This window comes from Helicoverpa zea, chromosome 3 (genome assembly GCF_022581195.2).
Source record: "Helicoverpa zea isolate HzStark_Cry1AcR chromosome 3, ilHelZeax1.1, whole genome shotgun sequence".
NCBI classification, from domain to species: domain Eukaryota; kingdom Metazoa; phylum Arthropoda; class Insecta; order Lepidoptera; family Noctuidae; genus Helicoverpa; species Helicoverpa zea.
This window is the reverse complement of record NC_061454.1, coordinates 8,211,778-8,231,993: the sequence shown is the minus strand read 5'-3', so window position 1 is coordinate 8,231,993 and position 20,216 is coordinate 8,211,778.

Here is a 20,216-nt window from a genome sequence, read left to right as displayed (position 1 = left end):
AAACAAAATAATAATTTTGATTTAAGCAATACCTAATATGGAATATGCATGAGACATTGCCTCTTTAATTACATATTTATGCAATTTTAAAATAGATGTATTAAAAATAAAATTATTTACCTACCTACTCCAAAGGAACTGCGCAGCTCGTTCGAGTATTATTCTTTTATTAGATACCTACCTAGTTTTTACCTAGATATGAATATGACATAATTAATTCGCGTTTTTGCACGATACAAAAACTTGCGACTCAAAACATGGCGTGATTCAGTGGCTCTTTGAACAGAGGTTTTACGTGACAAAACTTTGTGTAAAGCGCTAGTGCGGCTGACTGTACCTGTAGAACTTTAATCACTTCATAAGTCACCTGGCGAGCATTGTCGACGCTTATCTGGTAATTTTTGATAGCCACCACACACTTAACACTTGGAATTGTTTCGGATAGTTGTTTATTTATTTTAATGGCACCTTGGCCCTTAAAGAGCTTTCCACTAATCAAGGGAAGTGCACTCTCAAATGAATATGATGTGCAGTAAAACTAATTGATAGCTATACACCGGAGCGACTTACCACGGCTCTTTAATATTATGGACTTTTAATGAAAATTACCTTAAATTAATCACTAAATTTGTTTCTGGTTGTATAACTGTATTCTTTGTATTGTAAAATAAAACATCTTGAATAATTCCCGTGATGGCCGCAACATTAAAAAATATTCATTTACCGGTTTTAAGTACCTACAATTTAGCTTACAGTTCTGTTAGTAAATTAAAATATATAGGTATATTTTAAAGACAATTCTTAAATTTAATATTATAAAGATGAAGTGCAACATTCTAATTGCAACAAGTTCTAATTTTCTATGGCGACGACTGTCGTTTTCCTTTAACTTCTTACTCGTAACGACAGAAATAAATAGATTGTAAATAAAGTAAAACCTTGCCCGTTTATACAAATAAGAAAACATAAATCAGACTCATAAAATGTTCTATAATATTATTTTTGACAACGTTTGCAATAACCGAATATTGATCAGCCGAATTCCCCTCCAATATTTATGCTTGATTGACCATTACTATCGGCAAGCGGAAATTTTAATTTATGTGCCAGATAGACTGTTTGTTTTTATGTCATCGCTACTTTTTGCAGCAAAAACATCACTTCAATCGATCACGGAAGTTACGAAAAATTTGCTTCTGTCCAAATAATAGAGCTGTGTGGTCGATGAACGACAGATTCGAATGTTGTGTATCGACAGTCGGCGTGCTCTGGGTCGCGAGGTTACCACATTATATTTATAAGTGGATCACTAGCGATTTGAAAAACGTCATTCAACTGATACCCGAAACCAATAAATTTCATACTGCAATAATTGGCTACGCCCGGAATTCTAATCTGCGCGGAGTGACTGAGCAAAATCCAAACACTGGATTGCAGACTTTTTTCTTTCAATTAAAGCCTTTTATCTTCCGGATGATTTACGATGCTTTCGATAACATTCGGTTTAGGGAAATGAAACATGCTTAATTTGTTATCGATGTCGTTATTAAAACGTGAATGCGTAGGTACCCAATATTTTTTGTTGTTCCAACGTTTCGTATAATTATTTTTGTTTGGTTTATAATGAAGAGTCGGCGATAACAATATCGATTGTTCATGGATCGAGCGGAAGTGGAATTTTGAACCTTGTCATGGCGAGGCTCCGACAACCGTGACTGAGCCCACAGCGTTTCACCTCACATTTGCTTTTTATATTGTTCTCTGGTTCAATAGCTGACCTAGCAGTCGACTTGTCCGGCTGTTTTATAAGAAAACTCATTATGGTATTTTGTTCATTGCCATTGCTATTGTTTTTTCTTTGAGCCTTTTTCTAGCATTAATAAGTAAATTGTGTGCTGATGTTGTTCAGCAACATGGCAGCTACACATAGGTCGCGCTTGTCAATGCAGTCATCGTGGTAGTAAAATGAGCGGCGAGCAGGCGTGTCGGCGCAACTGTTATCGAGATCTGAGTGTTCCGAGAACAGAGACCTGCTACCAAATATCATGACTGTCGTCTTACAAATGAGAAAATTTCGCTCTAATTATTTATGAATGTGTTATCGTCATATCTCTGGAGCTCACGATCCTGCCTCCGTGCGCACGACACGAGCAAAACCGCAATTAGCAAATGTGGCTTTCTTTGTTCTCGCTCGCACGTTTCGCCATCGTTCGTATCTATTACTATAAGTATGTACTGCGAGAGGAGTAGTCGACGATCGTTAATAAACCTCCATTACTTTCATTAAGGGATATCTGTGGACAGTCGCCGTATCGAGATGTCGGCCGGCCGTCATGCCATCGACACATAACGAAATTAAACGCGATGACGCTATCGAAGCGCGCGCATCGAGCGTTCGCTGCTCGTTCTTCGCCGCTATCCGCACGCGCACTTAATTGCAAAATGCCAATGAATGTCGATAATATATTTTAATCGCGACACCGAGCACTGAACGCGACGTCATCTACGTAATCCTAAATCTCGTTATGGACACGACTCGAATACCTAGGCATCTGTTATAAATTACGTCTCTGATTATCGTATGATCCAATCGTAAATTAAGACAAGATACATAATTAAGGCGAATAAATAAAATGGTTGGCATTTCGACGGGAGCACGTTCGATTCTGCCTCGCGATATACTCTCCATTTTGAGCTATCAGCCCTTTTAATAAAGTGTAGTTTGATTCGTTACATTTAATTGCGATTCAATCGCCAACAATATTGAGGGAGTTCGAGGAGTGCGGGGGCGAGCCCGCTCTGAATGTCACGACAAGATTTTTAATTACGTAGAAGATATCATCTAAGAACTGCGTCCTATACGAGAGACATCGCGAAATTACAATTCAATAAAATTATATCTGCGGCAGAGGTTCAAGAAGTATTTTTAATTAGTGACAGCTTTACTACACGTTAACACGAAAATACCGGACAGGGACGAGGTGAGCGAGCGCGGTCCGCACGTGCGCTAGGCACGGCGACGGCACGGGCGCAGCCGGTGCGGCTCCGGCCCGCTCGGGCCTGTCCAATATGATCGCCGGTTTATTTTCGTTCTTCTAATGCGTCTTCGCTGTCGTCCGGAGGACAATTAAAAATACAAAAAGTGAAACGTTTGTTTCAGACGTTCATTGTCTCCGTTATTAATAAATTCATTTTACTGAGTTGAAGTCGACGTGTATTTTATTCGCTTTAAGTGGTTTCACATTGTTTTATATTTATGTGCGGTTATTTTTGGTACAGACATTATAATGCAGTTTGTGGGGGAAGATGTAAAACGGCTCACTCTTGCTCCATTAGGGATATTTGAAACTTTGAGAGTGCACTCATAAATTCGCTTTTGTTGGTAATAACATGAGTACTAAGAATAGAATCTATTGTTATTATATTTTACTTTACTTAACTGACTAAATATGTCTCGTCTTGTCGTTTCATCAAATAAAAATAGCTTTATGATACGAAGCAGTTAGTGCGTCGACGGTCCTTACTTTCATTATGCATGAAAATTATTTGTTTTCTTCTTCTTCTGGATACTCTTTCCTATTTGTTTTATGTAAAGCATATATTGTCGATTATATATAAAATTAAAAGGGAACAAGTAAACAACAAATCAACTAAATGAAAAATCACCACTAATTTTCCTAGACCTAGTTCCGTAGTCCTACTTGACATAGGGATGTAGGTACTTATGCGGGGAATATCGTAAATGGAAGATAACCTTGCCTTTAATTAGATAGGGTGCACAATCATTTATTTTCGCCCTGCTGAAGCCTCCATCTTACTTACACAAGTAAATCATAGCTTTGAAAACATAATGCTTCAAAAAGATAAAAGATGGTGGTAACTAGGGCTTTCAATACCGGTATTACGGGATCCCGTAATACCGTGATCACGGATATATTTTGGTCTTTTTTCAATACCGGTATTGACGAGCCAATACCGTGATTACGGTATTACATCTTTTTATAATTTTAATTATTGTGGTTTGTTGTAATAAGTAGCAGGAAGTTGTATTAAATAAGATAAATAACTACGTACTCGTAAGATGTATGTACTGGTAATATTATTCTCACACTTCACACTTGTGTGTTAAGCGCCAACTTTTATCTCCAGCATACCTCCACATTTAAATTATGACTTGATGGATGATGAGAATTAGGTACTTTAAAAATCCAACTTTTAGGAAATCTGTAAAGGGCATCCTGTACTAAAAGAAAAGTATGTCACGATGAAATATGAGGCTATTTGGTCTTAAACAGACGGTAAGAGCACGGAGCACGTCCACTGTCTCTAACACTGCATTTACTTTACTGCTCTGATATTTTACAGGTAGTGCTCTTAACATACTCGTACGTCCCGCTTTTATAGTGCGCGCTACGCCTTATGGTCTAATGTCACGTGATTCACTGATTCCGCTGGCCACTTTTGAAATGCTCCCATCCCTGGAGCATCTAAAAGGAAAATTATTACGCAAATGGATACAGAGTCTTCAAAGTACCTAAGTAATAATGAGATTTATTATTATAACCAACTGTTTTATATCCAAACTACTTAATATATTTAGATTGCACCCAGCTACAGGCAACATGTAATGAATGTTCATTACCCGGCACATGAGCTACATCTTTTATTTAATTTCAGCGCTAAGAAGGAAAAGTAATTACAGTCATAATGTGCAGGAACACTGTAAGTTTCAAAGGCCGCAGAATATATTCACACACAAAGCCCATAGAAATTCCTCATAAATTTTCCATTTAAAAAGATAGAGAGGCTCCGCAACAAAGTGAAACAAGATCCACTCTACTAATCCGACAAAAGCGAGCCTTGTTACCCTTCAAATTTATTTATAAGAAAACTCTCGGACAAGTCGTTAATACCTATAAAGTAGGGGCGAGAGAGGCGCGAGCGAGTTTATAACTCACGTACCGAACTTTACTCGCCGACACATAAAATAATAGGTGTAAAAACTTACACGGGAATGTACTCAGTGAGCGAACGAGCCGCGAGATGGACGGCGCGGCACTCGCTACACATTCATGTTCGCCCTAATACCGCGGAATATCATGCGCCGGCCTTAGCTATGCACTTACCTGTTTTATGAAACGCCTTATCTATATCACACGAATAATACAACAACCTTGCGATTGCAGACTATTGATGTCTTTCTATTAATTCAGAGTTACGACCTGATGTAATCTGAAGTAGGCTCTTTTTGTTGGTTCCTTTAGTTATTTATGAATATGGTGATTTTTGCTTCGATGCGTTTATTAAGAATGGAAAATGGATAGGTATGTTAACAATTATTTATTACATTTTGTTTTTTAAGAATATACTGAAATACTTTTAATTTTATTATGATTATGTAATTTATATTAGGTAATATTTTTCAATCGCTATCTAAGTGACATAGTCTTGTCCTATCTATACTAATATTATAAAGCTGAAGAGTTTGTTTGTTTGTTTGAACGCGCTAATCTCAGGAACTACTGGTCCGATTTGAAAATTTCTTTCAGTGTTAGATAGCCCATTTATCGAGGAAGGCTATAGGCTACTTTTTATCCCGGTACGGAAAGTAGTTCCCACGGGATGCGGGTGAAACCGCAGGCAGAAGCTAGTTATACATAAAATGTAACCAAATTATTCATGATTGTATTTAAAAAAAATATATTGGATGGTTGTATCATGCATTGAAAAGTCCAGGGACTTCAAATATCTTCGTCATAATCAAGAGCTGCTCAGATTCGTTAATGTACTTCTGAGATAACTTCTCGTTGGTTGAGCAAACTTGCGACCGGAGCGTCCTCTGCTCAGTCTTTTATATGCTCAAGTTTTTTTTTTTTCTTTCAAAGCTGTTGATATAAGTTATGCATGACTTGTCAATTAACTAAAAACAAATATGAATATTATCACCTTCTGTTTTGCCGGATATGCTAATCAAAATTAACAAATGATCAAACTCAACGATTTTCGAATTCATTAAAACCGAGCGATGAGTTTTAAATATCGATAGAGCTTAAGGTCAATTATAATATTGTGAAGTTCTTAAAGTGATACCATTGACCCAAAAAAAGTTATTAATTCGTTGACATGCGTTTTCGGCGGGGCTGCAATCGAAAATTTTAATCAGTACAATAGGGCCTGCATAAGAAACATATTATCTTGCATAAATCATGTTAATGAGCACCTTTCGAGCATTTCGTATCGCCATTAATTCAGATATCACTGCGGAAACAAACGTCGGTTTATCCCGCCATCTGTGGCGCATGCGCGCACCGGTAATCGTTAACCCCGAGGTGATATTATTTTGAATATCCATTTCCTTTTACATTATTATTTAAATCATCCTTAAGCGGGGGTTCTAGAGTTCAGTTTACATAATTCTGTGTTGTTGTTATTGTTACCTAAGCATAAGATGTATGACACGAATTTGAATTCGGAACAGATATTGTAGCGAAGCCGCGGGCGACGGGCACGTGCGTACGCGCACCTTGCACAACATTCGGCCTTTAGACATAAAATTAAGTAGTATTTTATTTATAGTGCATTGTTGTACGCTATTTATAGTGATATCATTGGCTTGGGAACTTGTTGGCATCTTCTTAATGCCCTATTTACTTAAGTTAACACCTTTTTCACCTCTTTCGCACCTCTGATCTTGGAACACGTCTTCGCATTTTATACGGTGTTCAATTACGAAAGTATTACACCGTACATATCTTTATTCCAGTGTCTTTATTTTGGCGATTCGCAGTTGACAATGTTATTTAAATAAACAATGTCGTCTGTACATGTGAGAAGCTGGAGCTGCTTTATTTATGTACATGTGTAAATATTATGTAGAAAAGCTCATTTTTAGCATTCATGCGAACCTGTTATCCTTCCAGTGACCGAGGTCAATCAGCAACTATATCCAAACTATAAATTTCATTTAATAAGACACAAATACAACTTTGTGCTCGTTTTTGAATCGCCAACCAAAGAAATTTAAATAAAACACTTTTATCAGATTCGACAGGTGGAGGCAGCGTGTCTCTTGTTCTTTTTAGCTTCGCTGTAGGTGGATTAGCTAGTAACTAATCGGTTCCCGATACGGAAGGGGAACTCTGCTATTATTTACGTGCATGATCTATGACTAGACAATGCAATTCTTTACGCGGCCATTAACATTTGTAACGTTCTCGAACATTTTAATTTTCTCTTTGAAGTTATAAACGGTATCCGTGTAAATTAGCTGTAACATCAAAAACTTTTCTTTTTAGGAGCATTTTATGGCTTTTGAGATTTTATATTAATGTGTGTTGTCAAAACGTAATTTATTTGTTATTTTGAGACTGATATCAACCTTCTGTAGATGTTTGCATAATAATCGAGCTTCAGGACACGGCATTTGCTCACAAGTTAGCAAAAGATTAGTAGACTATTGGTTTACCATTCTGAAAATACCACCACCCACGCTTTCCTCGTCAGTACAACATTTACCCTTCAGAAAATTATATTGGTGAAGACAGAGTACTTGGCTTGTATCGGAATAATTAAGTATTGTTTCACGGCATGAAATACTTAACGCCTATTTATTTCTATCGATAGGCAGAAGTGTGTATATTTAGTACCAAATCTTCTTTTGGGATATTCACTATTAAATGCAAGTTATACATATAGGTTATATACCTGAATTTGCATCTATCTACTTAGGTACTAAATTATTTGTAAACATTAGCCTCTTAATTATATGTCCTCGCATTCCCACATTAAGACTGAAATTTTCCTCATAAACACCGCAAGCGAAGGTATCAGAAGTGCTGCAATTCATATAGAGGAGCGTCGACAACCGCCTCGACGCAGGCGCAGATTAATATTCATCATGTCTTAATCAGAAGCTGGCAGCCCACCCACGTCTGAACACCGCTTACCATTTCTACCACCATCAGTATACCATTGTCATACTAATTTAACAAACCTGGCAATACTATGTGCAATAAATATTTAAGATTAATCTGATTGGGCCGCTACAACATGTTAGAATACTAATGTTGCCAGTGTATAAAGTAATGTCTAATTGTGTTGGAATTTCTCTTTTAATTTGCTGTGCATAGATTTTATTTACGGCTTAATTAGTATAATTAGCATGGACGTGAACAACTTGTTAATGGCTTGTGATTAGGTGTGTGAACTATATTCGATAGGTTTGCTGGACTTTTGCTGAACAGAGATTTAGCATGCTAGCTGTACAGTACCTATTTAGCATGCTAGCTCTACAGCACTTACAGTACCTATATCAATGTGAATATATTTTTGTATCTGTACATTCGTGTATGTATTCGGTGTATTGTCTTGGTACTTTTTCCTAAATGGTCATACTTTCTAGGTGCTTTAACTTTCCTCAGATTCGAAATAAGTTAATCTTTGTAGATATTATTTACTTGTAGTTTCATGAAAAACTTGCTCTCGACTGAAGCGTCAGTTAGGTTAAATTAGGTTATATGCGCTCTTCAATAACAAATGAATTAAATACTAGTGTTTTGACGGTCAAACAACCTTGTTGAAACATTTACCTACTTTTGCGGAAACCAATAGGAAATCAATTTTCTTTCTAAAGAAGTGAAAAGATAAGAGCATTAAAAGATGAATATAAAATTACTTACCAATAACACTGACTACCTACTTTTAATTCCAATAAGAACTTTATGTAACACCCTCTCGCCAAATTTCGTGCTGAACAAAACACTGAGCGTATTCAACAAGGGGTATTAACAAGAGATTCGTTAGACTTATGCACCTATCGAGTTACAAATTGTATATCTAAGATCGATGCCGCCGTAATGAAGAGGGCTTAGCATTTAAATACATTTGCATATTAGACTGCGTTCGCTCTATCACAGAGCTGGCTATGGATTGCATTGAACTAACTTGCGCCGCTGACCATCCGACTGACAACTACACTTACTATTCACCGATAACACTGGAATAGAACATTGTGTTATTTAAAGACAATAAACATACACTATTTTCTATATTTATAAATGTAGGCGTGACGCACTTAACCTTCGAACTTTTTGAATAGGCAATTATACTAACTACGCAATTTTAATATCGCTACATACTGATTAATAACTAAATCGAAGTACGTACCCCCTTCTTTGTAATTGATTAAATTGTAATGACGTAGGTCGAGTCATTCAGTCAGACCACCAAAATATGTAGTAGGTAAGTTATTTTATTGTGATACTTATTTTCTATATATTTTACACATACCATGGTAATGTGATGCGACGTAAATATGTATAAAGAATCCATTTAATTTTAATTGAAATAAGATAAATCGAGCATTTAATGATGTGCCTGTTAGACTGTATCGCATACTATTAATTATGCAGTTGCTAGTTTGAGAGACGTTTGCATACTTATATTGCTGACATTTCCCGACCTTTCAGCTAGAGGACAGTGGAAACTTTCGAGTTTTGAATGACAGTCAATAATTAACTTTGTTATGTACTGCAATTAAGTTATTTAGTGAAGAAAGTTATAATTATAAGTTACTTTTGAAATTATTGCGAGATCGTTTGTGACATTATTTTATGAAGAGATTATTGTATTGGCAAGTTGTTTGTATATGCGCAACAAATGAGGCTCGTGTAATCTAACATAGGTTTGGATAGAGCACGTATCTACACGAGGTATGGTAAACGTCCGCAGATAGTAGTGGAAGCTAGGTCGCAGCCGATGCGCGGCTCGATAGCGACACCAATTAATATGCAATGTCGTAGCACTCGTAAACTAGTCACGAACATATGCCAATACGTTGGTGCAGTTAGGCAAACGCTATTTGTATAATTCGGACGATTTACTTGCGAGCGCCATCTTGGCCACGCACACCGCCATGTGTTCACGTCATTTTCGTATTTCTTCCCTCTAATTGAAAAGGAAATACGGAAAGTTATACGTTTAGGCCCGAATAATATTAACATTAGTATGAATAATAAAGCCGTTTAGTGCCTTGTTATATTAGATTTTCTTTGAAAAGTGTGGCAGTAGGCGATTTATAAGATTAATAGACAAAAGATGTTAGAGGTATCAATATTTCAGCAGGCACATAAATTTTCAGGTGGCGCACAATTCTCAGAATATTAGTTAATCTATCCATACATTATAACCATTTCGTGTACCATGCATTTACAGTGATTTATGAAAAATTTGGATTTGTTTGAAGAAAAATACTTTCAGAATTTTCTTCTGTGGCAGGTAATAATTTAATTTTATCATCATTTGTTACAAGGTCATTCTTGATGGAAAATATTATTACCTTTGTGGAAAAGGTACCTACACGTGCTTATTGTTTCCTTGCAGTTCATCTTTGCAAGATAAATAATATAGTGACCGTAATCTATTGTCCAATTATTGGCACATTTTTCCCCAATAAACGCATTATTACGAGGACGTTCACGTATCTAAGAAATTGTTAGCGAGGAGCCAATAATACATTAGGGCTTGTAATCACAGATAGAGCGGGGCAGTGTGCGAGCCTTATGGTAATGTGGTATCACACATCGGCGCGGCGCCCTCTATCGGCGACATCGGGCAGGCGCCGGCGCCGCTCCACACGACTCCTCGCCACTGTCATAAGCAGCTAAACTTCATTATCAATTACAAATTATTCATGCCCATATCGGTGATCGGAACTTACCATTCGACAGAAGCCTCTTATGCGAACCCTAGGCGCCGAGCATAATAATTTTCAATTAAAACTACATTAGCGTTGTTTTATCGGAATTTATTGTTATTTATTCATAAGAATTTATTTGGAATCAAGTAACAATAGCATGATAAACAAAATAACGTCTGTACCTACCTAATTTAAATTCATATCGTCCCTACCTATTTTACGTGTAGTAGAAAACTAAATCTAACTGATATAATGACACAACACGGGAAATGTTTCGAAAAATAAAAGAAAATCGCGACGTAACGGTATGTTCTTACATAAAAACAGTCACGGCGCAAACTGTAGTCAAGTATTAGCAGGTAGGCTTCACTCGCTGACGTTAAAGCTCGGAACGCACAGCATAATAATTAGTCATTAGAAAGTAGGCAGCTAGGGAGAGGTGGGGGTGGGGGGCGGCGGGAGGCAGGGGGCGGGGCTCGTCTGTTTCAGCTTATCTGAAATTACATCTTTTATGGGTATCCGCGATTATTCCGCGCTGCAGCGACTTGCGGCGCGTTACTACCGCCTCGAAAACAACTCGACATTACCATTGGTGTTCTACATAATCCCTACGATTGCTTTTTATTAGATTGTCTCTACTTTCACTCCTCATTTATCTTTTTACCAAACATTACATTCGATGATAATGTTGCCATTAAGCCATTTTGTCAAACGCTTCTTTCTTTACACTTGTTCGCTTTTATAATTTCTCAGCATTTCCCCCGGCCGCGTCTACATATAAACGTAATTTATGCGCGGTACTATAAGACAAGAATCTGGTAAATTCTAATATCCTTGTTTGTTACACAAAAGCGCTGCTTACAACAACAGACAAACAATTCAGTGGAGCTAACTTGAATTCATAATCAAGTAATTTATGTGCACGGCGAATAAATTAGCCGCTCGAGCCCGCGCGCCGCCCATAACTTACCCCAATAAATTGCCCAAAGCGGGCCAACTTCATTTTATCTCCAAATACTAATAAGTACTCGTACTACCTACGTACGCGGTTACGCGCCCGCCTCGGCCTTTATTACGATTTTATATTTTAGCATTCAGGATATTTGTTGCGATATGAGCGCTTTATGATGGCGATACGCGATCGACACCCGATAAGCGCCCGATCGCTTGTAAACCGCTGTAAGTGCGCGGAAAACTTTACGAAAATGTGACTTACGACCGCTTAAAATAGAATTACCATTATTGTATTACATTTTTAGTGCTTTGAATATTCCGAAGTATTCGAGCGACTGTAAGGTTATGGATACGAATTTGTTCCTTGTGTACGACTGGCATTAAACAAATTTTCGTGAGCCTCCCTCGCGAGGCTTACAACGTTTGTAACCCTGGTCGTGAACTCACGTATCAGGTAGCACCTGCTTTGCATAAGGCGTCATGTCGAGAACCCCACGTTTAAAGTGTAAATTTTGCGATTAAAGTATAAAATTGTGCATAAACACTTTGAACAAAATGCGTCTCGATAAGAGTAATAAATATTCGATGGTAATTTGTATTGTACAAGGTCGATTCAAGGTGACCTTATTTTAATGAAACCTAGATATTTTTTAGTATCCTTGTTATGTATCTATAGCTAACACGATGACAAATTGCTGTTGTGAATATATTTGTGCTGAACACCGAGATCGAATGTCTAATGCATAGTTAATGCACTTCTGTTGGCTAAGTAAACATCGCTGAACATTCCAAATTCTAAAGAGAGCTACGAGAGCACTGTCTGCTATTTTGGAAATCTTCTAACGTTTGTTCGACTGTTATGCTTAATACTAAATTAAAATAAGTTTTGTACGGTTCAAAGCTAAAAATAAAAAGGGCGATTTATATTAACATTATTCAAGTACTTTCCACCCCAACAAAAGTTGTCACGGTGTCCAAATCGTCCAATAGAGTGGACAATAAAATTAACATACGCTTCGGCGAGGTGTCACGCCGCAGGAAGTATAGTGTAATTTGTAAGCTTTGTGATTAATAAAGTGTACTAAGTGCGGCCCCAATAGGACAGATTAGCGGCCACTTTATCACATCTATTCCGAGTTAACGTCGCGTGACGGATCTCGTTTGAAACTCATAAAGAGTCCAAAGCAAAATATACTCGTAGATAACGCTTACTTTACGTCTCGGGCCCTTTTCCACTTGCCAAGTTTACGTCAAGTCGGCCCGAGGGTAAACTCACAAGTTTATTTAAGTTTAGTACTATTTTATAATTAAATTTTCACTTTATAATCGAGTCAGTGAACGAGTTACGATACCTTTCAGTGTTAGTCAGGGAAATCCGTTCAGTTCATGTTTTCCAGTTCCTGCGTCACCAACGTAGTAGGAAAATTATCATTCCATTAATCTTGATATTTGGATAATGTTAAGTTCATTCTTCAAGTGATCTAAATATTTGTTCTAACTAGAGTCGATTCAAATAAACTTGTGACGAAATACGCTAGTAAGTCGAGCTCAGTGGAAAACACACTTGTCTAGCTCACATTTGGACAGATTGATGGAATTGCGTCGGTCGTATACGTAGAACAAATGCTTATAAAATAGCTTTTATCAGATTTAGTTGTGACCTTTCGTTACTAATAACAACCTTATAAAAATAAGCAGACGTCCGAACACCGCTAACTTTGCCTAATTACGGTTCGGATGGACATTCCATCAGATATTTAAATGAAATTGTATAGACATTACAAGATATTTATATTGTACTTAAAAGATAAACGTATCTGTGCAATTGTATCAGGGCAACATATTTCATTTATAAAAAGCCATAATACTTAGTGTAGACAAAGCATTATTTTATCAGCGGGAATAAGTCACGTTCCCGGCGATATCTCCCGCAGGCTCACATTATGAAGGTGTTTACTAAGGATTATGGATACTTTGAATTTACATAACATTTTCTGTCATTTGCTTATCGCTCACATGACAATTCTCGTGCATTATACATGAATATATTTGACAAGTTTTAGCAAAAGACGGCGTGGAATAGGAATCCAAGAATGTGTGCGCGAAAGCCGGCTGCGAGAACGAAGCACTCGGCTCGAGTATTGCGATGAGCATTTGAATAATCGCGCTGTGTTCAAAGCCGGGGTATTATATGATAATAATTTCACGCGCGAGCGCCTCCCGGCGGGTGCCAGCCCCCCACCCCCCGCCACGGCATGTCGCCTCCCTGGAATGTGTGAAAAAAATTACCAGCACCATAGATAATAACTGAATACAATTCATCGGCTACCCGACTGGACGCAACAAATTTAACGCTGATATCGACTGCATTTATTAGTAGGCCAGATAGTAGCCCTCTGTTACACTGTAATTAATTGACTCTACAAACGTTAAAAATTGGTGAAGTGTTAAAATATGTTAGGGTCGCTACGTCCAGTCAACCCTACGTCACCGACGACATAGGTATGACATATTGTGATGTAACCAAATGTTATTTTAATCGTGAACTCTGACATTTCGTTATCATACAATGTTTATACATTCCTGAATATTAAAACGACAAAATAATAAATAAATTGAAAAATGTTTTATAAATTTCGTAAGTAAATATATAACTGTATTCAAGAATGGGTAAGTAACACGCGCACTTATTAATGTAAAATGTAAGAAACATGAATAAATTGTGGTACAATTGCTGTAGCGTTTAAAAGGCGTTAAGTGAAATGTGTTAAGTTGTTAAATGAACGTATCATAAAATTATAACGCATAATTACATAACATAATGGGCGTCGTAAAATTAGTAATTCATAAGAGTGTTGTTTTTAGAAGGTGTATCGGTGGTGGAGTGCGACTGATACAGTAATATGTTTATTAACGTGTCGAGCACGGCCAGTGAGCACTGCGCTATGGGAACCCTCGCCACGGGAATGCTCTCAACCATGCTTTTCTTAACACATGTTTAGAATTTGTATCTATGAGGCTATCTAGGTTTATTAGTGAAGAACATTAATTTTGATTGCATTTAGTGTTAACATTATTCAAATGTAGGTAACCTTGCTTGCAATGTCAAGACTAAATGTCGCCAAAAATGGAACAATGTCCAGTTATTTCAATGTGAGTAATATGCCTTCATGTGGATAGCGACGTATTGAAGATATAAAATTCAATAGTGAAATTAATCAATTACCATCAGTGTCCTTCTTCAAACATTTCTATCTAACTTTTTTGTGTTTGTTTAAGTTTATAAATTAACAATAATAATTCATACAGGAAGCGCATTCTTGAATTCTTCTTACTTGCTTATTACATACTTACTCCCACTTTTAAATAGAAGGCATCGATCGTTTACATTAACGTCACGTTGTTATCTATCTATCTTAACTAAATAATACAACAGTAATAAAATACTAGTGTCATAACAGCACTCAAAGCTCACCTGTGCTCTACAATTTCACGGTTCAGGAAGCGAACTACTTTAGTTGATAAATATTTGTCTGTCCACTGATAAGCCGCTAACTATGGATAATTTATACACTTCCTTTTAAAACGATAATGGTTAGCTTTTGTGGTAGTTATACGCATTTAAAAAAGCGAATAACTATAAACCTATAATTAACTACAAACTTCATGCACCAGTAAATGTAGACATTAATTTCCACACTAGTTATCTATTTGGGCGCACAACCCGCCTTTATCTGTCATCGTTCTCTACTACTTCACTTTAATACAAGCGTAATTGTTAACTTATCTCCAACAGATTCTATATTGAAGGTCACCGGAACAGGGTTTATTTTTCCCTGGCAGCGATTGACCGCGCCTGTCGTTTCAGAAACAACCCAATGCGGGTGGAAGGCGACTTACGTATTGCGTTTACTCGAAATTATTTTAATATGCAAATAAGAAAATGTGAAGGAGAATTGTGTTTAGACGTTGTTGGTAAAGTCGGTTACGCAGACGTATTCTTTAAATTAATGGCAGTGCGAGATTAGAGTACTGCTAACTGCTTTACATGGAGCGGGCTTACACGCCGGGCCGCGCTCGTTTGTTCCGAGAAACAGACAAATGAAAGCACATAATTACTAGGCCGCCCCGTTCTAAATGCAACAAGGATTAGAATTTACATGAGCGCGTTAACAAGCACGCGTATGGCATTTATGACTTTGATATTTAAATACTACGTACTGGATATGCTGAAGGGAACAGGATATCGGCTGCAAATAAGGCCAGCATAAACATGTGTCGTATTGCTATTGTTACTCATTATCTACAGATCTTATTGAGGAACAGATCCTAAGATTATAATTTATTCTGCAACATGAACAATAGATAAAGGTTCGTTTCGATCTAAACATAAGAGATAGCCATATAAATGAGCCTGAGTCATCAATGTACTGCGGTAACTAATTCAACGATAAAATAATTGACACGGCATATCTTGTATAAAGGAGATGACTAACTAAATAAGTCTAATCGTTCATAATCGATATCAATAAAAGATAATAGTGAACAGGTCTGTACCACCTACAGGCTGATGACATTTCTGCATGAGCAGCACACGCATGCCTCGACCGAGATGACGAACAACAAAATTCAGTTCCTAATTCGGATTCGTACGATAATTAAGCGGAGGTATTCTTTCAATGCTGATCCAATTAGCGTGTGTATGGTCAGTAGGGCGGCACGACGCAATCCCGCGCCGTCAGCAAGCCGCGAATATGAAGTGATGGATGAACTCCCAAGCTGCTTTACATACAATGGAAAAATGGTAAAATAAACCCCCACACCCGACACGTTACTATAAACGCTAATTAAAACAGCTATGTCAGTTTATGCCGTTTTGTTACCAGTACAACTTCCCATTTCTCGATGTATTGTGAAACATTTTTAGTGATATTTATGACCTTGTGAACCGACCGTGTAAATTTTAATAGTTAGTCACTTTTATCGGTTTTTTGCTGTTACTGCGACTTGTATAGGTATTACTAAAGGCAATATGCATGTAAATTGGTTTATTTTCTGTTTGTACTTCTTGTTTTCACGTTCCGCAAGCTTGTATAATTCTTAGCTAACTTTGGGACAAGACAACAAGTCGACATATGCATTTACAACGTATTAGTCTGAGGAAAACTGTTTATACATTCATCACCATCACTTTGTAACTCTAATCTATGATCTTAGAATAATTTAATAGTGGTAATACATACAATTGTTATGACTTTACACTCAAGATAATGTAGTATGCATTATAATCGTAACCGCAAATGTATAAATGTTGTGTTGATACATAAATGTATAAATCTGTGCTGTGTTGGATAGAGGTACGCTTCAGCGTTTTTCTCGTCAGGAATCGAAGCGTAATTATAGTCGGCGCACCGATTAACATCTGTCGACTATTAAATAAACTCAGATTATAAGGGTTCAATCAATGTAAGTAATTATTCTTATCCGTCGGATGTTCTCAAAGCGGCTGGCTCGTCTGCAGAATAATTTTCTCATGATTCGCGAGGAAATCAAACTGCCCCGCAGCCTACCCGTTTATTAGGCAGTCACATTGACGAGACCGCCTAATGTACATCACTACGACTTACCATGTAATTTATTGCTCTTATGTAAGCGCTGTGGAGGTTTCCTTTTACATGGCTTTGGATAGGCAACAGACAAAACCACTTCAATATTACGGAAATTGATCCATTATGGTAGTGTCTCAAACTCATCAACGACATAAAGACATAAAAAAATAAGAATACTCCAGTTTACAGTAAGTAAATACTTTAGTAAACATACCGAATGAGTAAACTATTTCTATAAAATTCCTGATCAATCAGTTTCAAACGTAATAGGGTGTTACGGGGATGAGTGTGTGAACGGCGGTACGCTGTCGGCTCCCGGTGCTCTTGTAAAAACTACTGATGCTAACCGAACGATTATAATATATTAGTTGGTCTTTAATTGCGCCGATATAATTACGGCAGTGCGCGGCGCATACGTGACAATATCCTGACCGCTCAGCCACCGTCGGCGCGATATTAAGAGGAATAACTCGAGTGAGCCGATCGAATGTTTCGCGATAATGAGCGCCGGCCGCGATCGAAGTGTCATTAGGAAGTCGTAACCGGCGATGTGCGCCCTCAAGTTATGTTAACCTTCGAGCACCGACCAGATTAATCTTCATAATTACACGCATTCACTGCCTCTGTATGGAGAGTGTTAGTTATAACTCATTTGTTTTTGCTAAGCGTATTGGGATGGGTAATGTTCAAAATGAGTTTCTTTCTTCGCTGGCTATTTTTAATTGACATTTGAAGAATTATGTTTGCCAAATTAAAATAATGTGCTCTTTCGATATTTAAGTTTGCTCATTAATTCTGTTAATTGCATATGTGTTCACCGAGTTTTGTTAACTTTACACTTATTTTTCTTGTAAGGCTATTTGAGGTCCCTAAATCAATCAAGAAAGAAAATGCGACCAAGGCAATGTTGAACGCAAGTTTAAAAAATTGCTTACAAAATTTCTGGAATAGTTTGATTTTCTAAGTAAGTATGAAAATTTTCTAACCGAGTTCCATTTAATTAAAAGCTCTATACAATGTGGCAACGCAATCTTGTTCTCATGGTTAATAATACTTGTGAAACAATTTTGTGTCCGAGGTTCAAAGGAACGACATTAGACGTGATCAGTCGTTGTCGGCGCGAGGAAACGGGGTAATTTCCTAATGATTCAATGAGGTGATACTTACCCATCGTGGGAATCAAACCAATACTTGTGAGGTTGCGTTAAAGGGAGCGCTCCGCTGTAGCAGCAGCCGACTATAATAGACTCCGAACATTAGCCTGATAATTGTATTTGTATGGTAATTAAGATTGACGTATTTAATTGTGTACATTCCGATTCCAAAAACATTGAATACATCAACATACACGGATAAAATTATGAATTAATCCTGATAGGGCGGCACCTCTCAGTCGCACGACATACTTCGGCCAGATAAGGGAAAAGCGTCGCTGGCTTATAAATGACTCTTTATTAAACGTGAAAGGAGCGACGTCGGCTAATGGGCCGATCATGCGCTCCCATTAAAGATTATTTAATATTCAAAAGCGGCCGACGATAAATCACGATCGCCCGCCATGCTTCTTTGACTACACCCTGCACTTTTGTTCAGACGTATCGTTTTGTATTCCTTTTTATCTCTACATATGTACTTAATTATTTTTTTAAATTAATACTTCGATACATAAAAGGGATTTTATGTGGTGTGGCGTTTATTACCGTTGAAATGAAGGTGGATTGAAGTAAAACGTGTCTCAAAATGGCCATAGTGTAACATAAATGGTATCAGAAGCTGTTATGAGCGTAAAAGTGTCGCAAATTGGCGTCCGGCGTCAGCTAGTTATGCTTGGTGGTTGTTGAGCTGCCGTGTGTGGCCGGCCGCGATACCATCGGAATATCTCTCCGGGAATGCTTTCAATCGTATAAGGCAGCGTACGATGCCATAACACTTGTTCCATCTGATGTTAACAGCGATAGCGCCCGCTCGGCCGTAGCGCGCTTCAGCCGGCGATTATTAACTCAACCAATGATCCATTCATGTCTCGTCCTTTATAGTGCAACACTTTTTCAACTTGTCCCTGAATTGTTCTTGTATGTAATGCACACTTAAGACACGAGTTTTTTGTTGAACCCAGTTGCATTCTTTTAATTAGAATTGCAGAATTGCCTATTTGCCATACAATCTTGTTTGCGATAAAATCTGCACAAATGAAGAACACATCCGAACTAAACTGTGTATCGAATAAATTGATTGTCATACGAAGTTACACCTTTGTCTGAGGATAGCCTTTTCTATTTTTGGGGACAAATGGCAAAACAATAACTCGTACCCTTGCGCGACTGAGCTAATAACAATAAAATAGAAAGTCGATCACGAAACGCGGCCCGGCGACTGGTTCAATCAACGCGAGTCAGATTTATTTTTATGAAAATTGGCATAAAATCGGGCGGGTCAGCGGGGGCGCAGTGGGCCCGCGGGACCGCACGCCCGACCGTTTACTGCATATCGTTTCCTACGAGCGCTCGGCCGCCTCGAGCGAAATATTGCCAGCGGTCATAACTTTTTATATGCACCGATGACATTGCAGAAAGTGGCGGCTATCACAACTCTGCTACAGAGCTGTTGAAACCCCATTCCATATTTTGTATGCGTTAATTTGCTCTGCCTATTTGATTTTATCATGAAGAGTATAGTGTTCAATACTGAGAACTTTTCTATATTTTCAGAAAAGCCCTGTAATTGTTCATGCCCCATAAATAAACAGATAAACTATTTTTCGAACACCCAGATTTGTCACAGTACTGGTTCCACTGTCACACTATACAACAGCTCTATATCTACGTAGCGCACATTTTCTGTGTTGTGTTGATGTGTCAAGCGGGTGTCGAACTCGTAAAGACGTTTCTCTATTATCGTCCACTCAACTTCGCAGCCCTTACCTTGGGGTCCAGATCATTTCAATGTGTCGTCAAACG